The sequence below is a fragment of the Ambystoma mexicanum genome, chromosome 6q, assembly GCF_040938575.1.
Source record: "Ambystoma mexicanum isolate Mex_15411 chromosome 6q, UKY_AmexF1_1, whole genome shotgun sequence".
In the NCBI taxonomy this organism is placed as follows: Eukaryota; Metazoa; Chordata; class Amphibia; order Caudata; family Ambystomatidae; genus Ambystoma; species Ambystoma mexicanum.
Genome location: NC_090937.1, coordinates 1,454,316,820 through 1,454,343,746, shown reverse-complemented (window position 1 = coordinate 1,454,343,746; position 26,927 = coordinate 1,454,316,820). Strand labels below are relative to the sequence as shown.

At 45.6% G+C, this 26,927-nt stretch overlaps 1 long non-coding RNA gene across 1 annotated transcript in view; it reads left to right on the top strand.

Annotated features, from left to right (window-relative positions):
- Nucleotides 1-5,045: 5,045 nt before the first annotated feature.
- The window catches only part of LOC138515629 (uncharacterized), a 77,083-nt gene continuing 55,201 nt past the window's right edge, over nt 5,046-26,927 (top strand). The window contains exons 1-2 of the long non-coding RNA XR_011282120.1: nt 5,046-5,177; nt 5,266-5,331. This is a non-coding gene — a long non-coding RNA (uncharacterized lncRNA). The remainder of the gene's footprint in view (nt 5,178-5,265; nt 5,332-26,927) is intronic.

Genomic DNA, 26,927 nt, shown 5'->3' with positions numbered 1-26,927 from the left:
GAGCGCCTCACCAACGAGAACAAGTGGAAATATCTCGACACAGAATACTTTACAGGAGGGGAGGTAGAAAAGAAAGATCTGGAAAGGTTTGTAAAGATACAAAGAGAGCTGGCCAGAACAGACCAGAGAATACTGTTACGAGGCAACCGACTAGTAGTCCTCAAAGGCCTCAGGAAAGCGCTTGTGATGATAGCCCATGAGGGCCACCGAGGGGTTGAGAACACTAAGAAAATACTAAGGAATCAAGTGTGCTTCTCGTACATGGACACCATCGTTGAGGACACACTAACCCACTGTGGGCCCTGTCAGAAAGCAGCATCAAGTAACACCCTTTACAAATAGTACCACTGCCAGACGGACTGTGGCAGAGATTTGCCATGGATTTCTATGGCCCGCTAGAGGAAGGGAGACACTTACTCATATTAGTTGATGAGTACTCTTGATTCCCCCTTACAAAACACGTATAGTCCACAGCATTCCACCACGTATCCGCAGTGATACATGCACTGTTTAATGAATGGGGAATCCCCAATACGGTAAAGACAGATAAAGGCCGGCTGTTCCAAGGACAGGACTTTCAGAAACAAGTCAGTCATCTAGGTTTCCACCACCAGAAAATCACGCTGCTGTGGCCACAGGCCAATGGTATGGTGGAAAGGTGTATGTCCACCATCAAACGAAACAGACAAAGGGCAATCATGGACCAAATGTCACAACCACAAGCAATATGCCAGATGCTGCGGAGTTCCAGAAATGCCCCACACGAAACGACAGAATGGACGCCCTTAGAACTTATGGTGAACAACACACTGTGGATCCGCCTCCCCCAAGTGGAGGACAACACCCCGGAACAGGATGCAGAGATCTGAGAAAGGAATGCAGAAAATAAAAGAAAAGCCAAAGAATGGGCAGATCGAAAGAGAAGAGCTAAGGAACACCAATTCCCAGTCAAGCAAACTGTCATAGTACGACAGAGATGACAAAAGAAGACCGACTCCAGATACAACCCAGAGCCACTCCTAGTGAAGGCAAAGGGCCATATAGTAACCGCCACAGGAGACCACGGGGAGATAACATGGAATGCCTCCTTCTTCTGCAAGCTATACTTGGAGGAACCGGAACAAAGGGAAGAACCAACACCCAAGGCAGAGGAAGTAGGCAGTGGAGAAGCAAACAAAGCATTGCAAGCAGAAGGGTCAGTTGAGACCAGCGAGTCACCTGTTCGCCTACAGCGAGCTACGAGGAAACCCCAGCGATGTAAACTGGGAACTTCCATGCTAAGTGAGTGGGACGTGTTACAGGAGGAAAGAAGAAAGGCTCCTTTAAGGAGGAGGTACTCGGGATGAGGGGAGGGAAACGGGAGGAGGGAGGAAGGGTAGGGAGAGGGGAGGGGGAAGTTAGTTGTATTGGAGGTGTAATAAAGAGAAGGTTGAATATATCCTGGCTCCCGCGTTGTGCTTAGAAGCTGCATATTAAGGCCCAACAATGGGTTGTTGCTTTGAGTGTATGTGTCTACCTAGAACGGTGCACAATACTGATGTGCAAAGTTCATTTATATTATCAGATTGAGTGGTTAACTTATTTTTTGCAACTGAAAATTCAGTACCAATTCATCAAATTATACAAGTATCTGTTAATGCAATATTGCCTAAATTCCTTATAGTGCAATAGCAAGCCTATAGTAAGTAACATGTTAGGTTCGCTTTGTGTTTAGACTTCAACCTTTATAAAATGTAGAATGCATTATTAACCAATCTCAGTGGTTCCGGGACAGAACAGACTGCGTGTAAAGAATGCCGACATAGTGGCAGTGGCAGAATCGTTGCATCAACATCAGCGGTTGAGTGGGTGAGTGGGTGCAATCCGATTGAATACCAACAATTCTTAGAGATCTTCAAAACTAAAAAGAAGTCCACTCTGAACAGAGCTAGGTACCAAAGGCACCAATATGATCCTGAAGTTGCAACAAGAAAGAGAGAGTTAAGGAAGACCCTGAGAAGAATTGGCGCTGAAAATATGACTGATGCAGGGACACTGATAAAAAAGGCAAAGAATCGATATACTAACTGGCATAAACAGCAAAGAGCCTTAATGGTGCAGCGGGATGCCGAACAAATGCTGAAGGCCCTAAACAAAAGGAACTCCAAGGGCTTCTGGGCCATAATAAATGAAGCAATGAACCCCGAAAAAAAGCGATAATATCAAATATGGTAACCGAAAATGAGTGGGAAAGGCATTATGTAAAGTTATTTAAAAAAGGTTAACCCCAAGTACCACAAATTTCGAGTGGAGCCACCCGTGGGAAATTACAATAGATAAAGAAGACATCCGTGCAACCATTATAAAAAGTAGTACATCACGTGCTGCAGGGCCTGATGGGTTATCAAATGCGGACCTGAAAGAGAACATCGAAGAGTGGGTGGAGTTTTGTGACATCTTGTTCCAATTAATAAAAAAAGAAGGTCGAGTACCTTCTACATGGAAATCCGGAATCATAGTTCCCATCTTCAAGAAAGGAATCCGCACAGACCCCACAAATTATCGACCAATAGCCCTGCTCGACGTAGTAGGTAAAGTGTTCGCATCGCAATTATTTACACAACTTACAACATGGATTCGGAAAGAGAAGATCTACGACGACCGTCAGACTGGGTTCATCAAAGGTATAGGCTGTGGTGTGAATCTGTTAATTCTGAACCTGTTAAAAATTGAGGCAATTAGATCCGGTCAAAAAACATATCTCTATATAGATATGGCAAATGCGTTTGACGGGGTGGACAGAGAAACACTCTGCAACAACCTTATGAGAAGGGGGTGTAGCAAGAGCCTGATTCAAGCCATTAAAGAGCTATATTTGAACACTTACATCCAAGTTCGCTTGGACAGTGAAGGAAACCTAACAAACCCCATAGCAACAAAGCGAGGAGTAAAACAAGGGTGCCCATTAGGGGCAACCCTTTTCAACTTCTACATATCAGAAGTTGGTACCGCCCTATCAAATGTAGTGTCTTTTCCACCGCGGATCAATGGAATTAAGATCAATCATATCAAGTATGCAGATGATAGGGTGATATTAGATCATACACCAATTGGCCTCCAACGAAAATTGTCAGCACTAAGAACCTTCCTAGAAGATCTCGGATTGGAGATCAATGCGGGCAAATCTGAAATCTTGGTACTTGAAAACAAAAAAGGAAGAAAAATCAATCATTTCAAACAAGGCTGGTCGATCGGAGAGAAAAAGCTAAATAAAGTACCTCAGACAAGATACTTGAGAACAATCATCAGCTCGAGTATTAATGATGAGCCGAAGACCAAAAAGCTCCTAAACAGCTGCAAACAACTGATTTCACAAGCCATCATAATTCAAAAAAGGTATGGGAAATTCTCTATTGATCCAGTAAGGAAATTTTTCCAGAGCAAAGTATCTCCGATCTTAACCTACGGTGCAGAGAACATGTTCGGGTGCGACCATAAACTATGGTCTCGATGTGAAGGATTATTCTGGAAGAAGGTTCTTCAGATTCCGCAAAGTACGCCCACGGCCAATGTACTATACGAAGTAGGGATTTCAACCCTGAATGCGAGAATCACATGGAACAAGTTGGCCTTGTTTAGGAAACTACATGAAGACGCAAACCTCCCTCCTCTTAAAATCTTGACGAATGAGAAGACGCAAAGAAAATCAGCGTTAAACGAATGGAAACTACAATGCAAAGGGATCCTAAACCAATTAGGAATGGATGAGCTTTTTTTACTATGGTACAATCCAAATTTAGTAAAAAGGAAATTGTTGGATCTAGATTGGATCGACATAGGAGAGCAAAGATCAGCGCATAAATCCATGCAAAATGCACCACCTGAAGCGAAAAAACATAACAAACTTTCAAAATATCTAATGTTATCACCTTGTAGTCGTTTGAGAAGGCTGTTCCTAAAGTTCCATCTAAACGAAAGACATTTTAAGACATCGACGGATGATTCCTGAAAGTAATGTAAAGTGCAGATTCTGTGCAAAAGAAGATGAAGATTTAAAACACCTGGTGCTGTCTTGTACGGAACTGAGAGGCAACGCGAGAACTGTTTGGGGAAGGCGAAGAGTTCATTCCAGTCGTACAACTCCGAAGAATGGTGGAAACATCTTCACATTGGCGAAAGTAAAGCGCTGATGATTGGCACGATGAGACTCTTAGAGCATATTCAAATCCAATTAGAGAAAAGCCCTTATACTTGAACAGTGAAGCTCGAGACTAAGACGATAAGGAACTATGAGGATCTAACGGAAGGAATCAAGAGTCATTTATTAGTGCAACATTGAGTAGAATGAATTGAATATTTTAAAGGTTGTGAAGTAGGACAAAAAAGCGACAAATAGTTTTGTTCTGTTCTTTTATTTATTTATTTATTTTTTTAAATTTCTTTCTTACATTTTCAAAAAGTTGGTATAAACTAAATGAAATAAAAAAGATTTTAAAAAAAATGCATTATTTACATCTTTATTGCATATTAGCATGTATGCCATATAAAACAAAATGCATTATTTCCATCTGTACTGCATTTTGGCATGTATGCCTTATAAAACAGAAAATATATGTCAGCCTACAAAGCATGCTTCGCCATGCAGCAACAGGTATCCAAAATAGATAGGCTTTACTAGGGCAAATGTTAACGCTTCTGTCCTGTACCCTGTTCATATGTCTTATTCTTTTAACCTACGGCTGTTGTTTTTAAACACACTTTAGAAAATGGTGTCCGGTGATGTTAAGCACATGGTTCTGCCTACTATATTGTGCTTCGAGGAATATAAAGTGTGTGTGTGTGTGTGTGTGTGTGTGTGTGTGTGTATGTGAGTAATCACTATTCAGCCAAGTTCACGGTCTACACAGCAGACCCACCCTCCGCTGCGTATATTCTACACGAAGGCACACTCCCCTCAAGGTAAAGAGGGCGAAGCAAAACAAACTATTTTTCTCCTGGCGGTCTGGGTCAGCTGACTTCCCTAATGCGGTACACACTGAATGCACGCAGAAGGAATCTATCAAGAATACAATTAAGCCGAATAATGGCCGTGCACTTCAAGGCCTAATCACTTTTTATCCAACGGGAGCCGTGCAACCCTGGAATGACTGAACCCATTACTCGAGCAGAAACCCATTTCTCTGTTGGCCTGAACGGCAGTGAGTGCTGTGTCATTAGGGAGTTTACAAATCTGAAAAGAAAAATCTGTCCATTTGACAATATATTGTATTTCTTTTTTTTCTCCAGACAGGAACAAGGAAGCGGCGTTGCGGGCAGGTTTGCCTTTGATATGCAAAACAAACACTGCAATGGGTAATACTGACTACTTCTCTTAGCTACTGGGAAAGGAACATTTTAAAAGGAACATAAATCAATCATATAAGCACCGATGCGTCGACTTTTATACCTATTTTATTTTCTATCACACGAGGACATGCAATACTGCTTCAAAGGCATTCAACACATTTCAAGTGTTCACAGAAAGAGGAAACGGGGAGGTGGGTGAAAGCCCAGTGAAAAAGTGGCTGTGTTCTGTTGGTCCAATAACGTTACCAATATTGTCCGATGCAAAGCCCTCTGCACGATCAGTAAACACCCAACAGTGTTTTCTACCCGATTCAACATTGTCTTCGCTAATTGAAAGAGCAAGTACTTTGAATATTCATTATTTTTTAGGAGATTTTGTTTTTCAGCACATGCAGCTAATAAGGACCCCTTGCCTCTAGTTATCACTGCACAAAACAGAGATAATAACATTCACCACTTAGCATTGTGTTGCTAGAGTAAACTGTGCTGCTTGCAGAGTGTATTCTACGCGTTACTATGTAACCAAAAGTCAACAAGCAGCAACTATGCGCCAAATTGTCAACACTTGCACTTTCTTTAAGGCACTGTAACCCCCTGGCATAGCAAGCCATGGCAAACACGCCCATCCCATTACAAACCACAAAACTATAACAATTGAGAAAATCCACAGCTGCCCAGTCATGATGGTGATAAACAGCCAACCATGCAGTTTCACTTCCCAATTTTAACAAGCCATGGCAAAGCCAACTGTTTATCTTTTTTTTGTTGTAAATTTATTTTATTTTCAAAACCAAACAAAACACCACACATTACAACTGTTTCAATACATAAACAAAATCTTGAAACCATCACATTTCACAGTGTAACTCCCCAGCCTCCCCCATGGCTCCTCAAATTAGAGCCGGTTCTCTCGTATCGTCTGCAGGAGCATTATCGGGTAGCGCAGTACTTAGGCACTCATCATCCGAGTCCTCTGATTCGTTATTACCCTGGTGAGGGTTTGCCATAGAGGCCACCATGTGCCGCCAGGCCAGCAGGGGCCCTACTTCCTCCTCACCCCACCTAGTGAACAGTTCAAACCAAACTACAGATTCCGCCTCCGCCAATCTCAGAAGGTCCGCCCACCATAGCTCCACCCTGGGTCTGTGGGCCGCTTTCCAGCCCATAGCGATCCTGCGCTTGGCCAGGACATAAGCTAAATCCAACAGTTTATCTTTTATGTAGGCATGGGATAGGCATATGCCAGGTGCAGGCAAATGCCTAATACCCATAAACCAGCAGACATAAGCATGCCAGAAGCAGTCGATGGATGGGTAAATAACTAAAAAACACTCCCAATATATGTACCCCATCTCACATCATCTCCACTCCTAGCTGTACTCAAATGTCTTTTGACTTGTAGGTGACAATCAACCCAAACTAATATACGGAAAATAACTAAGCGCTAGTTTAAATAAAAAACTGCAACCTTATTGTGACAAGGTCAGTAACGTGACCTTTGTCATGAGCGGATAGTACCCTGTCTCAGCCTGGGGTGGGAGGCCTACCAGGTGGAAGCCAGGTCCAGTCCGACCCCAGAGAGGAACGGTGGCAGTCGAGAGAGTCCCATTTCCTGTCCCCTGCCCACATGCCTGTCTTTACATGTGTAGTACTAACTTGCCTCACCTTATACTTCTTGGAGAAAGTGCTGGACAAGTTTTGCTCTCTTTTCCAGACCCTCCAAAAAAGCAACAAGAAATACAGGAAAACCATCTACAGGACGGCAATCCATCAGCTTCCCACACGATCTGTCGTCAATAGTCTGAACTGCACAGTTAACGAGAAGAGAGTGCACCAGGGAAGGATGAACCAGAGAGCCTACATGGCTTCTCCAGGCACTGAGCAAAGTTCCTCAGCCTCGACAATCAGACCTAACAGCTGTAACCGACCTATACAGTCAGGGACTCATAATGGAACGGAAAGAGCTCTGCAGGACAGCACTTACCTTGGAGTTGACTGCCCCATGGCCCCTTAACATGAACACAAACAATTTGCAGTGCGAACTTGCATTATGGCAGCATGGCGTCCAGCATTGAGAAAAGGGGCGTGGCTTAATTCGTTTTTTGTAACTTCCTGAGATAATAACACCTCCTGGAAATAGAAAACAGAACCAGACTGACCAGGAGCAGTACACCAACTGGAGGTAGAGGGGAAGACAAGAGAGGCAACGGGAGGCAGGAAGTTGTGGGTTGTTCGAGTGAGGTTGAGGTACCAGACCAAGAGACCAGCAGGAGGAAGAACAGTGAATTGGAGCATGGAGGCAATTTTGGAAAAAGTGAGGTATTGGTTGGTGAGAGCAAGTAGTACTGAGTGGTGAGTGTATGTGCAAGGCCAGTGAGTGAGAGTGTAGGAAGTGAGTGAAAAGTGGATGTGAGAGTGAAAGAAGTGTGACTGGGGGTAGGTGGGGTGGACTAGTAGTGCAGATGAGGGAATAGTAGTATGGAGGAGTTATTAGTAGTGTGGAACAGGGAGTATTAACATTAAAGAAAGAAGGCGGGTAGAAGGAGTGAGAGACATCAGAGGGATGGAAGAGGAAGATGTAGAGATTAGAAGGAGAGAAGGTGGGTGGAGTTGAACACAGATGACAGGGGAGAGGAAATCATTTCTCCCGACGTCCGAGACATGTTGTTTCATATCAGGGACAGCAGGTTTTTAAAATCATTTTCTCCGTAGAATAAGGAGATGTTCTTGGTAGCGGACGACTTCATTATTAAATACTTTGTAGTTTTAAAAGTGAACACTTTTTCCGAGCAGGCAGCTACTGCAAGGCCAGTGCTTTGGTAGCTTAGCAACCCAGCAAATGCAAATGTGTGTTTTACAAAGGACTGGCAGCCCACAATGTTGTGTCCTTGCAGGGACACGGTACCATAAGAAGGAGTGGACTGAAGAGAAGGGGAGGAAAAAGGGAAGTGACGAGGGGAGGAGGAAGGCAGTTGGTGTGAGAAGAATAAAGAAGTAGTTAGCTCTACCTGTGGCTCCTGCGTTATCCTTGCAGGGCCCCTCAGTGGAGTGGGGGACAAAACATCCACAGTCACTTCCAACTGGGGATCCAGTGAGCTGGCGTTTCCCGTGACATACAGTTGCGTCCGTGGATGGCAGGTGCCCTGATCCCTGGGCACGTTCACAAACCAGTGTCCGCATCCTCAGTGCCAAAAGGAGTACCGATCCACCCACACATCTGTGGTCTCCACCAACCCTTTCAACACGAGTAAGACGTCCTGTACTAGGCCCAATGTTCCTGTAGATGCCCCTGCGGTACAAGAAGATTCGGGCTGCTCCGCCCAAACATCCAGGTTGTTTTTCCTCTCACCTGCCTGCCACGGGTGAGATATCCGTCGCACTATGGCGCTACAAGTGGCCTGTTGCACCATATCCAGGCCCACACCCAGCCCATCATAGAAGGCAAATCCGTACCTCCACTCAGGGGGGAGTATTGTATTGTATTGTATTGTTTATTCATTTATATAGCGCTCCCAACCCTCAGGTATCTGGGCGCAGTACAAGTTACATATGTTACTGGAATTTTCGCATCAAGTCAATTTACATCGTATTACCTCATTATACATTATATACAGTTTCTTTCTATACATCATTTACAGTTTCTTAGTGTACAGATACAGACAAGAATATGACAGTTACTGTGTAAAGGTGAGGTGTGACATTTATGCAAAAAAGAAGGATAACACAAAGTGTCAGTGCAATGTAACGTAGAAGTTATGTGAGTGTTAGGTATTGTGTGCCTAAGTAGAGCAGTCATATGGTGGTGTCTAGTTTCAGTGGTCAAGGATGTGCAGCCAAAGTTTGGCACTCTTCTTGAAGATGTGAAATGATGGTAAGGCTTTTAAGGAGTTAGGGATAGAGTTCCATAATTGGGTGATCTTGACTTGAAAGCTGGTTCCTCCTGTTTTTCTTTTTTGAATTTGGGGATTCTGAGACTGTTAGTTTGTGCCTTTCTGATGGGGCGTTCTGAAGTATGTCTGGTGAATCTGTCCACACAGTATTGTGGAGCCTTGTTCACGATACGTTTGAAAGTGAAGTGGAGTGGAGTGATTTAAACTTTATTCTGTCTATAATGGCGAGCCAATTGGTAGAGCGTCTGGCGTGGGAGATATGCTGAGTTTTCGGGATGCCAAAGGCAGTTCTCAAGGCGTTATTTTGGAGTATTTGCAGTTTGCTGATGTTGTGTTTACTGGTGCTCAGATAGAGGGCATTTCAATAGTCCAGCTTTGACAAGATGAGGACACGTGCAATCGTGATGCAGCTTTCCGTGGAGATGAAAGGTTTACAAGCGTAGATCAATTTACACATGTAGCTGGTAGCAGAGGCTAAGGTGTTAACTTGTTTATTGAGGTTTAATTGCGGAATCAAGATAAAAACCTAAGGGTTTTACTTCCTTAGAGACTTTGATGTTAATTCCATCAATGATGAAGGAATTATATTGAGGAGAGAGTTTATCCAGTCTGTTAGTTGACCCAAGGAGTAAGAGCTCAATCTTATCATCATTGAGACACAGGCCATGGGTGGCCATCCTAGTTTGTATGATTAAGTAGATTTTGTTGATCAAAGCTACCTCAGTGTCGTAATCCCCTTGGATAGGGATGAGAATCTGGGTGTCGTCAGTTGGTATATGAGACGCCCAGACTATCAAGTTTATCAAAGAGAGAGGCTTAGTAAATATGTTATACATGGTTGGGGAAACACAAGATCCCTGTGGTACTCCACATGTGATTGTTACTGGGTCTGCTGCAAAGGTAGGTGAGAACACTCTCATGGATCTTTTGTCTAAAAATGAGTTGATCCAAGTGGTGGCTTCATTTGAAAAATGGGCGGCTGATTTAAGATGGTTACACAGAACTTTCTGGTCAACCAAGTTGAACGTGGCGAATAGGTCCAGAAGGAAAAGAATGGACGCTTCTCCTTTGTCCTTTTGATTGGTCATTTGGTTCTTTAGGTCGATGAGGGCGGCCTCTGTCCCGTGTCTTGGTCTAAATCCCGATTGGCGGGTGCCCAGTAAGTTGTTGGTCTCCAAGTAGGATTGAATTTGGAGGTAGGCAGCCTTATCAAGGATTTTTAACAGAAACGGTACTGTTGTAATTGGCCTATAGTTAGTGGGAATGCTAGGGTCTAGGTTTGGCTACTTTAAGAGGGTAGTGCCCAGGCATCTTTCAAATTAGTGGGAACTGAGTAGGTTTTAAAGGGGCGTTAATGAATGTGGTAATGAAAGGAGCTAGGTCCCTGGCTGCTTCTTTAATAATGGATGCTGGACAAGTGTCCCCAAGGCATCTGGAGAGTTTGAGTGAGGTGATGATATTTTCCGCCACTGATATTGAGATGGGTTTGAATTTGAACTGATTATTTGGTTTGGATTGTTTGGTGGCGACTTCTTGTAGCATGGTTTCTTGTATCACTAATGCATTCTTATGTAGTGTGGATTTTTTGGCTGAAATGTTCTCTTGGAGCATAGATTTATTGCAGAGGGCATTTTGGATATCCGTACACCAGTTTTTGTTTTTGATGCACGTGTCATTAGGAGTAATAGGAGATTCAATTCTCTTAGGATAGAGAAGAGTTCCCTTGTGCTCGAGTTAACTTTTTTGATTCTTTTGTTAAATGTATCTTTTTTTGTTTGAATGATTTCCTTTTTATAACAGGTATATCCAGGTCACATGCATGTTCACTGGAGGATCCACTGCAGGTGGCTGTAATAAAGTGAAGACTCCCACTCACTCTGCCTCATCACGGTAGAGAAAAGAAATAATAAAACATAAATAAGGATATAACACTACTATCAACACAAGTCAGAAACAAGTCTTATAAGTTCAAAGGAGACAGGAGAAAAGAGTGTGGAGAAACTACAGAGAGGCCAAACAAACTTTGGAGGCCGGTTCCAGGGAAACACGCGCTCGGGCTGCCTTGCAGGTTGAACAGGCAGCACTACTGATGCCATCCAACATGAATAGAGCATCCTACTTATGCAATACTCTGCCGCTTGAGCTGGCACCCGAAGCAGACAGAGGTGCGAGGTGGCTGGAATGATTGAAGATTGAGGATGTTATCAAGGTGGTTGAAGCTGGAGATGCGCTTGACAGGGTAGACATCTTCACCAATTTGGTCGGCAGAGAGGTGAAGACCACTATCAAGACACTCCAAAATACAGACAAGCAACACTTTCAGATGCCAAATGCAGCCCTCAATCAAAAATGTGTAGCACAACGAAATAGAGATTATAAGAGGTTCACATTTAACCAATGCAGCCAGTGGGCTCAGAAATATGCCCTCCGCCTGCAGAAACAAGTGTCATACTGCTAAATTTAGAACTTCTCTGAAGAAGCCATACGACTACGCATCATCAAAGGGTGTACCTAGTTCGCATTCCGGACACAACTATTGTAGAAACCTCTTTCACTAGCAGAAACACTTGACCTGGACAGAGTATGTGAGAGGGTTGACTCCCAGGTGGATTTGATCGAAGTACTGAAATCGACTGCAGCATTAACAGCAATGTCGCCCAAACAAACCACAGGCTGACCAGTACTGAGGGAACATGCGTACATACGGACAACCGCTCTGCCACCAATCACGGAGCGTGGTCACATGCACCCTGCCAACACAAGACAGTCCACAGACTGAGGGCCACGTCTTCGTTATAGATGTGGATTCCCGTTTCCCCATTGAAATCTGTGCCCAGCATTAACACAACAATGAAATGCAGCATTGTGGATGTTTGGGTCACTTCCAAACAGTCTGCTGAGATGGACGCTCATTCCTGAAGCAACCGCCCTATGACACTGATCAACGGAGAAGCATAATAAGTTAAATGACGACTGAAGATAAAGGTTATGTGATGGGTCAGAAATGACAGTCGGACACAATGTAGACATGGTTTTGGCTAAAGACTTTTATTGATAAAATAAAAGGGGTCGGAAAATACCTCACTGTGCCTGTACTAAAGGTACTAAATTAAACTTATAACTAAGAATCTGTCAGTGTCAGAATGTCGAAAACAAAACTGTCCTGTGTTCAAAGTACTATTCTGACCCTCATATTCTAATGAAATAAATCTCAAGGTGAAAAGGATAATGTCTTTGGCCGGTGTTTCAAATGTGTTCAAAAAGGAATAAATAACTCCAACATAAAGTCTCTCAAGGATATTGCGCCTTAATTCAGAGGGTGTCTGGGAGGTTAAGTTGCTAAAATCATAGGAAGAGCACTTTTTCTGCGGCTTATAACTTCGGTCCCCCTGGACGAAACCTCACAAAACTTTGCAAAAAAAGTATATGGCCAGGTCTGAATTCTTTCGCCAAGTTGGGGGAGGTTTCGTGCAGGGGGGGGGAGGAATTATAGGGGAGGTCCCAAAATTTTCTTTTTTCCCATAGACTGAATGGGGAAAAACTTTGCACACGGCTACAGGCTGAACGGCTGGATGGATTTTCACCAAATTTGGGGCAGGAGTGGGGACATGGGTCAGAAAGTGTGCTTGTGTGTGTTTGGTGGAAATCCGACCAGTAGTTTTGTTGCAAATAACTGAAATGTACGTCCCAAAAAATGTGTGACATCTGGGTCCGCTCTGTGGACCCATTTGCCTGTTTGCTGCGCGGACAGGAGTGTCATTGGTTCGCGGGACGGTGTGCTGTCGGAAAAGTTTGGACACAGCCGGTGGTTGGCTGGAGGGAAGCGTGGTGTACGTGAACATTTTTTGGGAAAGCCGCCATGGTGTTTTGGAGGACAGTGCGGCGGCGGAAGGGTCTGGAAAATTTACCGTACGGAATGCGTTAGGGGACGGGTGGGGGAGTGAGAAGTGCTTAATGTGACATATGTAGGCAAGTATTGTGTGTGGTAATTGGAGGCAGCTGTCGTAATGGCCCCATAGCTTCTGTCACAACCCATTTGCAGTGACCTCTTTTCGTGGTGAGTGGTGGCAGGTGAATTGCAGAAGGGGAGTGATTTGCACATGACATAGGGTGGGTAGGAGCGCGCGTGCCTTTGCGCTGCGGATGCAATGTGGTAGTTGGCGACTTGGTGGCATGCATGGGTGAATGTAGGTGCTGTGAGTCTGTGGAAGATTTGGACTAATGGGTGCATAGGCGAAGGCAGTAGGGTGTAGGGCATGCACTCGAGAGCATAGGGTTGCAACATACCCACCGCAGAAACGCATTTTTCACTCTGCATTTGGTACAGGGTGCTGCTTGTATAGTGTGGTATGTGCAGCTTGGTTGCAGTAGGGCTAGTATTACAACCAGAATGTGAGTAGGTTGGCAGTGACACAGTACTTTGTTAATGGAAGTGGGGACGCCCATAGTAAGTGAATAAAAGTGCACAGGGGTGCAAGAGAAGTGTTTTCTTTGCACATTATGTTCACTGTTGCAATTTGTTGCTGCATAGCTGCGTGCAGGTTGGGTAGGAGTGCTGGTGGCAGTGGTGTGTATGTGGATGGTGGTAGTGGGTGCCATGGTGACATGCATGGTGGCATTATGTTGCTGTGGGTGTGTTCACGGCCTATGCTGTGTGCAGATTTCTTCAAGTAGGCCCAATGTTGTGAAAATGTTGTGGTAAGTGACACAACACTTTGTGAATAGCTGTGGGTAATGGTGGCGGAGGCTGTGGTGTGTTTGTGGATTCTGGTAATTGCAACCTGTTTTCATGCTTGGGTGTTTTGTTTGTGCTTAATGTTAGCTGCCCACATGGCCGTTATGTGAAGTGGTGCAATTTGGTGTTACTTAGCGCCATGGCGCTGTACAGATTGGGTAGGAGTGCTGGTGGCAGTGTTGTGTATGTGGATTTTCGTACTTGCTGGCATGGTGACATGCATGGTGGCATTACATTGCTTTGGGTGTGTTCAAGGCCTAGAATAAATGGTGTATGGCCGAAGGCCGTAGGCCATGCACTCAGGAGTCTAGGCCTTGAGGACACCCATGGCAGTAATGCCTTTTTGAATGTGCATCAGTTACAGGGTGGTAACATGTAGGGAATGGTTGTGGAGCACATTTCAGCCGTTATAGCCCAGTGTTGCAAACAGATTGTGGGTAGGTTGGAAGTGGCACAATACTTTGTGAACAGAAGTGGGTACGCCCATAGTATGTGATTGAAAGTGCACAGGGATGCAGGAGAGTTTTGTTTGTATATTATGGTAACTGTTGCAATTTGTTGTTGCATAGCTGCATGGCGGTGTGCTGTGTTTGAAGATGCAGCAGTGAAAAGTCACGAAGTGTGGCCTCTGGTGCAGTGTTTGCATACTATCAGTATGGTAGAGCTGTGGGTGTGTCCAAGGCATAGACTATTGGGCGCACAGCCGTAAGCCGTAGACCATGCACTCAAGAGTCTAGGCCTTGAAAACACCCATGACAGTAATGCATTTTTGAATGTGCATCAGTTAGAGGTTGGTGGTGACATGTACGGAATGGTTGTGGTGCACATTTCAGCCATTATAGCCCAGTGTTGCAAACAGATTGTGGGTAGGTTGGAAGGGGCACAACTTTGTGAATGGAAGTGGGTACGCCCATAGTATGTGATTGAAAGTGCACAGGGATACAGGAGAGATTCTTTTGTTTGTACATTATGGTAACTGTTGCATTTTGTTGCTACATAGCTCCATGGTGGTGCGCTGTGCTTCGAGATTCTACAGTGAAAAGTCACGCAGTGTGGGCTCTGGTGCAGTGCTTGCACACTGTTAGTATGGTAGAGGGTATGGGTGAAGGGCAGCTTATATGTGGTTGGATAGTGTGCTGTGTGCACAATGCCTGCAGTATGGGCAATGTTGTAAACATTTTGTGGTTACGTTGGCAGTGACACAATACCTTCTGAGTGGAATTTGGTAAGACAATAGTATGTGAATGAAAGGGCGTAGGGGTGCCAAAAACAGTGTAATGTTCATACATTATGTTAACTGTTGCATGTAACAATGTGCATGTGCATTGCGGTGTGGAGGTTGGTTAGGAGTGCTGGTGCCAGTGGTGCGTATGTGCATAGTGTTAGCTGGTGACATGCATGATTGTATTACGGTGCAGTGAATGTGCGCAAGGAGCACACCCACTGGAATAATGTAGGTTTGACAGTGCATGAGGCACAGGGTGGTGATCTTTGGAGCATGGGTGTGGAGCACATTGTCGACGTGCTATAGCACTACAAGTGAGTTGCAAAGCATGTATTGTGCATTCCATGGCTGTGGTGATAGTTGCAACGTGCTACAGTATTTGGTGTGCAGAAGGAGATGGTGCAGTAAGAAGTTGTGCAGTGTGGCCACAGGATGCAGTGTAAACGTAATGTGAGTATGGAAGTTGGTATGGTTGAAGTACGGGTTATATGTAGTTATATATTTAGCAGAAGTTTCTGGTGGAGGGGCTTTGCAATGAAACGGAACATGTACTGAGAGTGTTCAACAGTAAATATGGAGTGCTGTATAGAAATGACAGTGTGCAGTGGAGAGCCTTTGTATGTCATTGCTGCATGCTCGTTTCAAATTTTGCCAGCACCCAATGGGGGAGTGCTGCAAAAAGTGCCTGTGCATAGGGAAGAAGTATTGTCTCAGTTCACTGGCCTTTGGCCCTCACTGTATATGGGAAAGTGCACGTGCACATCCTGCCATTATGAGCAGGGTGGAAAGGGAATTGGAATTGTGGGAAATAGGCAAGTAGGAGTTTAAAGTGTGGTTCACAGGAAGGGGCGGTACCATTTCCCCCCAATACTGTGTCATGAGGGTAGTCGAGATGGAGAGACACACAGTGCTTATCGTCAGTGATACCTTTGTGCGCCATTTGCACAGGTGTTGTGTGAAACGAGGCATTGCTGGTTAATTCGGGTTGGAAGGAGTGAACGCTCTCTGGGTCTGTCAGGGTGACTGTAGTTTCGGTGGGATGGGACGCCTTTGCAGATATGTGGCGTCTGTCACGAACCTTGACTTTGTCGTGTTGCACTATGGAAGTCTACATTTGGGTTACATGTCATGTGGACGATTAATCCGTCACCTGAAGAGGTTGCTCACCGCATTGATGCATATTTTTCTTACTGCAAGGGTTGTTTACTCATGCATAACACTAAGAGGAGTTTGGGTCCATGAGGGTGTAATTTGTCCGCAGCCATAGGTCGGAAGGTGTGTTATAAACAGAATCATGCGTGAGTTGATGCAGGCTGCTGGCATGTTCGCCACCCAGTATTAGATCATGAGGTTGCCAAATACGCACTAGTTCCGTAGAAATGGCATTTATTTGAGCGCCATTGGCAATGCCGTTTTCTTTTACACTGTGCAAGAAGCATTGACGAGATGTGGTAAAAATGTGACGAGAGGCAAACAGAAACGCATATAAAGAGAAAATAAAAAAAAAAGTTGCTGGCACGCACATCACAAAAAAAAAAATAATAAGAATCCCCTACCCAGTTTGATATTGTTTACCCCCCCACACTATCAAGAAAAAGCAGTGCATTACGCAGTACTTTCAGGATTACACGTGCCACATCCAGGGTGGCTATGTGGATGTACACGGAAGGAGAAATCGTGCATACTTTCATTGGACGTGCTTTGGAATGGCAAGAAATTTGTACTGTAAATGTGTAACAGTACATTTCAAGTGTTGTACAAGAGTGACAGTGTTGGATGATGGCGGCTTCGATGTGACTGGTCGATGCGTGTGTGCCAATTTATGCGTAACCCAATGAAGTAGAGCTCCAGAGAACATATTGCAAAGGGAAGAAGGACTGCTCCAGCTTCACAAGGGTGCAGCACTCGCGATACTTTGGGAGGCGCACGTGCCAAAATGTGCACTTTACACCACCTTGCCCAAATGCCATGGCAGTGTGGGGATTAGCCAATAAGGTAGTGTAGGGTGTGGTTAACAGGAAAGGGAGGTGTAACTGTTGTGTAGTATATTCTGCGTACTGAGGGTGACTTAGATGGCGAAACGCATTGTCTTGACTGTACATGATCCCTTTGTCATAGTTCTGCACATCTATGTCCTGCAGAGACACTATCACAGCAATTTTCCTTTGGAAGGAGTGGACGCATCGTGGAACATTGTGTATGAGTGCAATTTCGCTGATATGCATGGACTTTGCAAAGACCTCGCCATTGTCATCCATTACGACGGCATGCATATGGGTTACCTGCCTTGCTTAGATTTGTTCGGTAGACTGAGGAGATTGCTAAATGTCGTGAGGACTCTTTTTCCCACCGCCAACGTACTTTTCTCATCCATAATACCATGAAGGGTATGACCTACTGCTCATGGTTGTTGTTCCGAGCCAGACGGAGTGAGGTGTCTCATCAACAGAAGCATGCATACTTTTTTGTCCGCTCGTGGAATGTTTTTCTGCAACAATGACCGTATTAGTTGTGGAAATGCAGAGTATTTCCAAGTAAATGGCATTTTGTTGTCACTCATTGGCAATGCAGTTTTGTTTGCTCATCTACAGGCTGTGGCGAAGAGTTTACTGCACTACTGTGAGCAGAAGAACTCACAAAAGTTAATGAACATCAAAAAAAAAGGTGTTTCCGTAGAAGCATCTAAACAAAAAAAAAACACAACCGGCTTACCCGGGATGCAAGTTATTCTTCACGCCCGCACCCAGCGTGAATGCTACATCCGAGGATTTGCGAGTGGCGGCCACGGAAATGGAACTGTAGGGATTGTCCAATCACATGATTAGGATGTGCGCCAATAGGAAGAGGCACTCCTGCTTCACTCGGGCCCGGACCGAGACATACTTGGGGACCCGCACGTGCCACATTCTGCGCTTCTCACCATGCTGGCCTATGGAAATGGGACTGCAGCGACTGTCCTATCAGGTGGTGCTCATGGTGTGTGTCACAGGAAAGTGCACCAATACGAAGAAGGACACCTCCTGCTTTACTGGGGCGTGGGCCGTGCGGTCCTTGGAAAATGGCACATGCCACATTCTGCGCTTCTTAGCATTTTGGCCAATGGAAATGGGACTATGGCCTTTGGCCAATGAGGTGCTCAGTGTGTACGTACAGGAAAGAGCTCCAATAGGGAGAAGGAATCCTCCTGCCTAATCGGGGAGCGGCCCTTGTGCTCATTGGGGAAAGCCCAATGGTGGCCAATGGAAATTAGACTATGGATTTTGGTCAATCAGGTTCTCTGGGTGTGCATCACAGGAAAGGGCGGCATTCAGTTTCCCCATTACTTTGTGTACTGCGGCTGGCGACCATGGCAAAATGTACAGTTTTCGTCGTGGGAGATGGCTTTGTGGAAGATCTGTGCGTGTATGCCCTCCAAGAAGACTTGTCTGGCAATTTTAGTTTGGAGGGAGTGGATGCTTTGTGGTGTAGTGTCGAATCGTGCTGTTTCAGTGGACTTCTTCTAGAATGTCGACGCGTGGCCTCTTCGTCAACTGTACATTTTGTGATCATGCACTTTGGAGCCTTCTTTTTGAGTTACATGCCTTGTTCCCGTGTGTTTAGTCAACTGAAGATTATGATGAAAGCAGTACAGCAAATATTTCCTACTGCGAAGGTGCTTTTCTCATGTATACCCCGAGAATAGTGTGGAAGTATTCCAAGGATTCCTATCGCCAGCCAGTGGTCGGAAGGGGTCTCATCAACAGAAGCATGTGTGACTTTGTGAGTGCTGCTGGGATGTTCTCGTCAGAATGAGAACATTGGTGCACGATACATACGCCTTTTCAAGGCAAATGGCATGTCTTTATCGCACAGTGGCAATGAAATGTTGTTTCACAATCTACACACTGCATTGAATACGGTATATAAGAATGTCAGCTGACGTTCAAAACAGACATTTACGTATGAAGACCGCAAAAAAAGTGTTTCCACGGAAGCACCTTTACAAAAAAATAAAAAAATACAAATGTTCTTTTAAGAGCCACCACACCTAACGTCGTCCGCTCCCCTGGCTGAAAGTTATTCCCCCACTCCCACGCTCGCCCAGCCGAAAAAGTCTACAAATATCACGATAGTTGAAGGGTGGCATGTGTTACATACGCTCCTTTTGCAGATGACGGCCATAGAAATGGGCTGCAGAGGCTACGGGAAAGGGCAATAAAGTGTGTCTGTGTGGTGTGTACGGACAGACTGTGGTACACAGTGTATTTGTCGACAGAAACGCAGAGGGTGCAGTTATGGCTTTGTGTTTCACGAGTTACAGTGTGCAGGTTTTAGGGGATTCCGACATACACTGAGTGAAAGTGAACGGAAAACACTGTGCAGTGGCTACTCATTTTGCAAGCTATCATGTGCATGTGTAGTGCAATGGAGTAGCTACAAGGAAGTGCAGATTTTGGTTTCTCTGTGTGACACCTTGGTGACACGAATCATGCCGATATTATTGGTGTTCATTGCGCAGGGAAAATGGTGCAGCATGTTACACAACCTTAAGTGCCGTTTGCGATGAAGGAGGCTCTTGCCCAGTTCATGTGTTTGTTTCAGATCTCTTACAGATGTGTGTAGCGCATTATGCAGCCACCGATGTGGCAGCGTCATTTCCTATTTGGTTTGTGAATGCAGACAGTGCAGTACATTGCAAAGAAGTGTATTTGTGGCTGTGTTCGACATGTGCCAATGGCATCCTTCGCCCATGGGACTATGACGTTTCACAGCAAGAATACTTTTTCCCAGCTATAACATTTTTCTTACTATGCCTGCCATCTGGATTTTTGCACACCCAATCTAAATTGGCTTGGCAACCTTCTTGAAAGTAGTGACATTTTTTGTACTTATTGTTGTGCTGTGGCTCTCTTGAAAATGCTCTAGAACACCTACAAAAAACCTTTTGTACAGCAACCCCCTTTGTAACTGATTGAACTACAGTGTTTTCCACACTGCCATGCCTCCGCCCTGCATGCGTGCATTGGCAATTCGGTTGTTGATCCGTGAAAGGTGCTTTCTTCATTTACCTTCTTCCCTTTCACAGTTCATTTTTATTTGTTTAGGTGTTCTCACACACGCCACAGAAAGAACGGTAGGAAAGGTCCGGTACTGAAAGGGCAGCACCTGTCTGGATACTATTGGGGAGGTGCCGGGAGACGGAATTATTGGGTGGTCCTCACCTACATAGGCGCCAGTCATTGTAATGCTTCCGTAAGGACCATTACTACGCCCCTCCATGTACCTTCCCTTTGTACAGTAGCGCACTGCAATACATGCACAATACAATGCCCTTTGCCGGTTAAGGGTCTGTAACGCAGCATATGGTTTGCAAGGGTTGTTCTACAGCTCCGCTGCCCTACAGGAGTGCCCCTCTTGTTGCCCCCAGCAGATGTGCAAAATGCTGTACAGGAAAGTACCCTACATAATTGCTGTAAGGGCGGTAGCCTGCCCACTGGTCCCCTGTGCTTTGTTTTCAGTTGTCGTCATATGCAGTAGAAACAGATTATGCTATGCTATTACTGTTAGGGGTAGCATTCACGGATATACATAAATTGTGGAATACAAGAATGTTTACAAGGACGGAAAACACAGCTTCATTACGTGCAGCAGGAAGCTATTTATTCTGTGCTACCCATGCAGCTACAGCGCTTTTGTAACCGGCACTAAAGTTTTTTGCGCTCTGCATATTTTGCTGTTTCCTTACTTGCCTTTACTTGCACTAGTATGTGCGTGAGGAAGGTGCAGCAGCTTTGCCATTTTGCAGACTAAGTACAAACTGTCCCTCCTACACTTACATGTTTTCTTCAAATGTACGACCGGCAGGCAACCTCTTGATATTTTCCCTCACACCTCTGAGTGCAGGCACAATGTATCTGTTTCACAGGTCATGGAAAGGCAAGCAGCAGATAAATGAAAGTAATGTGACATTTAACACGGCCACGTGACAATGCAGGTTGCTGGTTCTTGTTTAACAGAGGCCTTTATACGTTTAGGAGTACTGTAGCCACACATAGGTAGGTTTGCAGAGCCACCCACAAAGGTGGCAGCAGTTCTTTAAATGCGGTGTGGATGGCAGTGTTACCAGCATGCAGTGGATGACGGATGCATGGGTCTAGGTGTGGAACGGAAACCTGTGCGCTTCCTCAACTACTTAAAAGTGCATTCGAAGATGCGGCCATGCAGCCACTAATGGAGTCTGTCGAGAGAGGGGCGCCCGCTACCTTTGCAAACTAAGATAGAAGAGTACTTTGAGACCAACATTGGCAGTGTGGAGGAAACAGGAACGCTACGGGAAGCATTCAAGGTAGTCATGAGGGGCGCTGCGATAGGAAAAATGGGGGGCCTGAGGGTGGACATACAGAGATCCCTGGAGGACATAGAAAATGAGGTAGAATGGGAGAAAAGTATGATTGCAGAAGGGAACGCGGGGGAGGCGAGATTGCTCTAATTGGGCCAAAAATGAATGGGAGAGGCTGGGGAAAATAGACTACACAGAGTATACCCAGAGGATACATGCGGAAGGGGACACACCAGGGAGGTTGCTAGCCTGGCTATGCAGATGAGAGGAACCTAGGGATATGTTCACTAGTATGATATGCGAAGAACGGAGGGCAGTCAGTACACAAGGGGAGATAAATAGTAGATTCTGCAGATTCTATGAATCCTTAAACTCAAGAGGTGCTAAAGGGAATGACACAGAGATCAAGGAAGCCCTAGGCCAAATAGATCTGCCACGGCTGGAGGGTGTGCAGGTGGCCATGCTGGACACACCATTCATGCTGCAGGAAATCAGAGCTGTGATAACTGAACTCCCGACCGCTAAAACACCGGGACCGGATTGTCTCCCTGGGGAATTTTATAAGGCATACACAGACGTACTAGCGCCTAAGCTCCTGGAAGTCTTCACAGATGCATACGAGGCAGGAATATTGCCCGATAGCCTTAGGGAATCCATAATTGTGCCCATAGTCAAGCCGGGGAAGCCCACGCAAGAATGCAGATCTTATAGACCACTCTCTATGATGAACCAAGACAGTAAAACTCTAGCGGCGAAATTAGCAAATAGACTCAGAAGAGTGATAGGAAGTTGGATTCATAATGATCAAACGGGGTACGTCGCGGGCCACTGCATCTCATGGAACATACGTAGACTCCACCACGTTATAGATAGCATAAACTACATAGATGGAGACTACGCAGTGGCCTCCCTGGATTCTGTTAAGGCTTTCTACTTGGTCAGGTGGGACTGGCTCCTAGGGACACTGGAGCGGTTTGGGATTGGCAGCGGTTTTATGTGGTGGGTGAAATTGATGTAAACAGTGCCTAGAGCGAGAGTGAGAATGGTGAAACAGATTTCTGGAGCATGGGAGGTGCGAAAAGGCACCAAACAGGGTTGCCTGCTGTCCCCGATGCTATACATCTTATTGTTGGAGCCGCTGGCGGCCTTCCTTAGAATAGATTATGCAGAAACAGGAATAAAGATAGACGAGGTAGTGCACATGGTGTCCGTGTACACGGATGACATGTTACTATATGTCAATCAAGCCTGATGATAACTTAGCGCACTTGCTGGACCAGTTTGCTAGGCTCCCTAGCATCGGTATTAATAGGGAAAAATCTAGCCTATTCCCTTTGGGAGGACTGAGAACTTGGGGCTGAGATGGACAGAGGAAACATTCAGATACCTGGGAGTAAACGTGTTTTGCCCGGCCCGGCTTCCACACACCTAGGCAACACGCTGAAGGCTTTAGAGGAGGTGGAGAACTCCATCAGATTCTGTGGGAAACTGCCCCTCGAGGTACCAGGCCTGGCAGCATTGTTAAGATTTGGTGGTACTCCTGCGCCTCCTGTACCATTTCGTTAATGTACCATACGACATACCTAGGCCATTCTTTAGGTGATTGGGTGGGCTAATGCAGGAATTCCTGTGGGGGAAAAGGGAGGAATAGAATTGCCCTAATCACGCAACAGAGGGACTACACCGATGGCGGGATGAGAGTACCTAACTTCAAACTATACTTCCTGGCAGGGCAGCTGCAGTTTGTAGCGAACTGGCTTGGAGACAAGGTTACCCTGGACACTCAGATACTGCAACCAATGCTGAAATACCATTATTTGAAAGAGGTGCTGTGGAATTCTATGGAAGAACGTTGTTACAGGGACGTTATGGTTACAGGTAAAACCAGAAAACACCCGAAATGCGACAGTTATGGTAAGCTAAGCAACCATAACTCGCGCCACCACCGTGCACTGCAAAGACTAACGCCCATAACATCACTAATGACATCACATATGTAGCCCACTTATTTTTTTGGTCACTGAAATATCTAAGCCTGTTGTTTTGGTCACTGAGAGACAGAATATTAAAATTCAAAAGGTGCTGTATATCTAGATGTGAATCTTTTCATATGTTCTTAAAGTACTTACCCTTCAATTTGGTCTATGTTCATGGTGCACATACATGGGGCAATAGGCAGGTCTGAAACACACAATTCATTTGTAGACATGAAATTAATCTTTAATGCTATTAACATTTTCTGATGATGCTTTTTCTTTCTTCCTTACTTCAGTTTCTCTGTATGTGCCTCTGATTTGTATGCATTGTGGGTCTTCATATGTATACTTTGAATACAGTAAATCTTGAATTGTTAGCTAGGTATTACTTCTTTAACATTATGCAATCCCTCCTGACATCTTGTTACCAACATTATAAACACAACCCCTTGTAGGGACGTTACATCAAAAATAATTTCAGATGTGATGTCATCAGTGATGTCATCTTTGATGTTATGGGTGTTAGACTTAGCAGTGCACGGTGGTGGCGCAAGTTATGGTTGCTTAGCTTACCATAACTGTCGAATTTCGGGGGGGTTTTGGTTTTACCTGTAACCATAACGTCCCTGTAACTATGTTTTTCCATAGAATTTCATAGGTTTTTGCTAGTGCAACTTAACCATAACGTCCCTTTAACAATGTTTTTGTTACAGAATTTCATAGGTTTTTAGTAGGGAACTGTAAGCGGAACGTTACTTTAGCAAAGTGTTTTCTGTAAAAAGGATAGGTATTTCTTACGGCAACATAACCATAACGTCCCTTTAACAGTTTGTTACTAATTCCTTGGCTGCCCTCATAATAAACGTGTGGAAAGTGCACATTGTCTGGTGTAGGTATCCATTTGTGCTACCCCTTACTTTTCCAAATAGTGTTGGCGTATCGTACCAATTATACATGTACATAGTAAATGTTGTTTAGTGTGGCAGTAGGCTCTCTTTTTGTGTTAACAGGGCAGATAAATCTGTGCCGCACAGTACTGGCCGAGATGAGTACAAATTAGCAATATGCACATTTCCTGTGCAATCACACTGCAAGTATCCGTAGGACTCCCAGGTTCCTTAAAATTTAGTTTGCAAAGGTAGCGGGCGCCCCTCTCTCGACAGAACAAGGCCTGATAACCTGTTCAGTGGTTATTAACCACTTGAGAGTTCGCAGCCACTGCTTTTACTCACTGTGCCCTTCACAGATGGGAAATATCCATTTGCATATCAGTCTTTGTCCTGCCCAGGGGCAGTCCAGCACCGAAATGCAATGGCAATTCCAACCTGAACGAGAGTACCACCAGCAACCCCATACACGTGTTTCACCCTTGTTGGGGATCATCAGTGAGGTGAACCGTTGTAAACTAAATTTTAAGGAACCTGGGATTGGTAACCCTAGGTCTCCTGGGGGCAACCAGACGTGGTCTCCCTCTCACTGTGCTTAGAGAGGCATCAGCTTCACCTCACTGATGATCCCCAACAAGGGTGAAACACGTGTATGGGGTTGCTGGTGGTACTCTCGTTCAGGTTGGAATTGCCATTGCATTTCGGTGCTGGACTGCCCCTGGGCAGGACAAAGACTGATATGCAAATGGATATTTCCCATCTGTGAAAGGCACAGTGAGTAAAAGCAGTGGCTGCGAACTCTCAAGTGGTTAATAACCACTGAACAGGTTATCAGGCCTTGTTCTGTCGAGAGAGGGGCGCCCGCTACCGTTGTAAACTAAATTTTAAGGAACCTGGGATTGGTAACCCTAGGTCTCCTGGGGGCAACCAGACGTGGTCTCCCTCTCACTGTGCTTAGAGAGGCATCAGCTTCACCTCACTGATGATCCCCAACAAGGGTGAAACACGTGTATGGGGTTGCTGGTGGTACTCTCGTTCAGGTTGGAATTGCCATTGCATTTCGGTGCTGGACTGCCCCTGGGCAGGACAAAGACTGATATGCAAATGGATATTTCCCATCTGTGAAAGGCACAGTGAGTAAAAGCAGTGGCTGCGAACTCTCAAGTGGTTAATAACCACTGAACAGGTTATCAGGCCTTGTTCTGTCGAGAGAGGGGCGCCCGCTACCGTTGTAAACTACTCTTCTATCTTGTCTCTAAGGTGGTGTTGAAAAGTGTCATCAAGTAGGTCCTCGGCCCTGGGGGGGCATGGCAAGGCAGCCATGGAGTAGGCTGTGACTCCATCATGCTCCGTGATCTGGTGACTGATCCTTCGTAGCGTGTGCTACCAGACAACAGACTGATGCAGGAAAATGACACTATGGATGTATGAAGGTGACTGCTAAAGGATGCATCCACCAGCGAGCGAGTTGTCCCAGCAGAAAGGGAGATTTGATACTTTGTATCAAGAATCGAATGCGGCCGAATAATAGTAAGATGGCGGCCGCTACAGAACAAAGGGACCTGATGAAACAATGATCGCGAGTGTGAGGTGGGCTGCTGGAGCTGTGATCGATCGCCGCAGGGAGAAGATGTGCAGAGGCTTGGTTATTACCAGGCTAACTGCAGGAGCAGGAGAACGGAGTGAGCGGCACCCCAGGGAGAGCGCAGGCCGTCAGATATGCGGTGGCGCTGCTGGGGGAGCATGTTGTGGCTGGCTGCCGCTCGCGATAATACGGCCGCGGACCCGGCCCCCTGTGAATATAAGGAGCTGCCGGGTCCATCTCAGCAGAACTGACAGAGCGAGCACGCACGCGGCGTGTGCAGCTGCCGCCGCAGGGTTAAGCGAAGCAGAGGAGGCTTGCGGTCCGTGGCTGTGAGATGGGTGCTGGACACTGTAAATGCACGGCCAAGTGAAATAAACACCCAATCAGTAATTAGGATGTAACCTCACTGAGAGGCCCCCAAGTCCAACACGATATATGCAGAGAGCCGTGTTGTGCTTTTCTGCACTGACTCTTCCTGTGCCACTTCGTTGCAGGCCCATTGCGCAACATTAAAAGATGTACACTGGGAGGAGCCTGCACATCACGGAGCTATGAAATGGAAGCAACCAGACCCCGATACTGCACTTGAGGAAACTCGGCACCACGGTTGCTGTGGGGAGTGGCCTGCACCCCTGCAAAGACTTGAGATAAGTGACTTGCGGAAGCGGATAAATACTAGCATCAGGGGGAGTGATAAGAGGGTCATGAGCCTCCCTCCCATTCTGGAGGTGGGCAGAAACAGGCTCTCCCGAAGAGGAGAACAAGATTGTATATTGCCCTCCTTGGAAGTGATACACAGTGAAGAGGTGGAATCTGTTATGCTCACCTGGCTCCCACAGGGGCGTCGGTCAAACCCGGACGGCTGCGGACTCCACCAACGTGAAGCATACTGCAGAGATAACTGACTGGACTGTCCTTCCTAATCTTGTCTGCTTGACCCGTAGAAGTATTCTCCTGCAAGTGGAGAGATGCATTTAGCCACCCG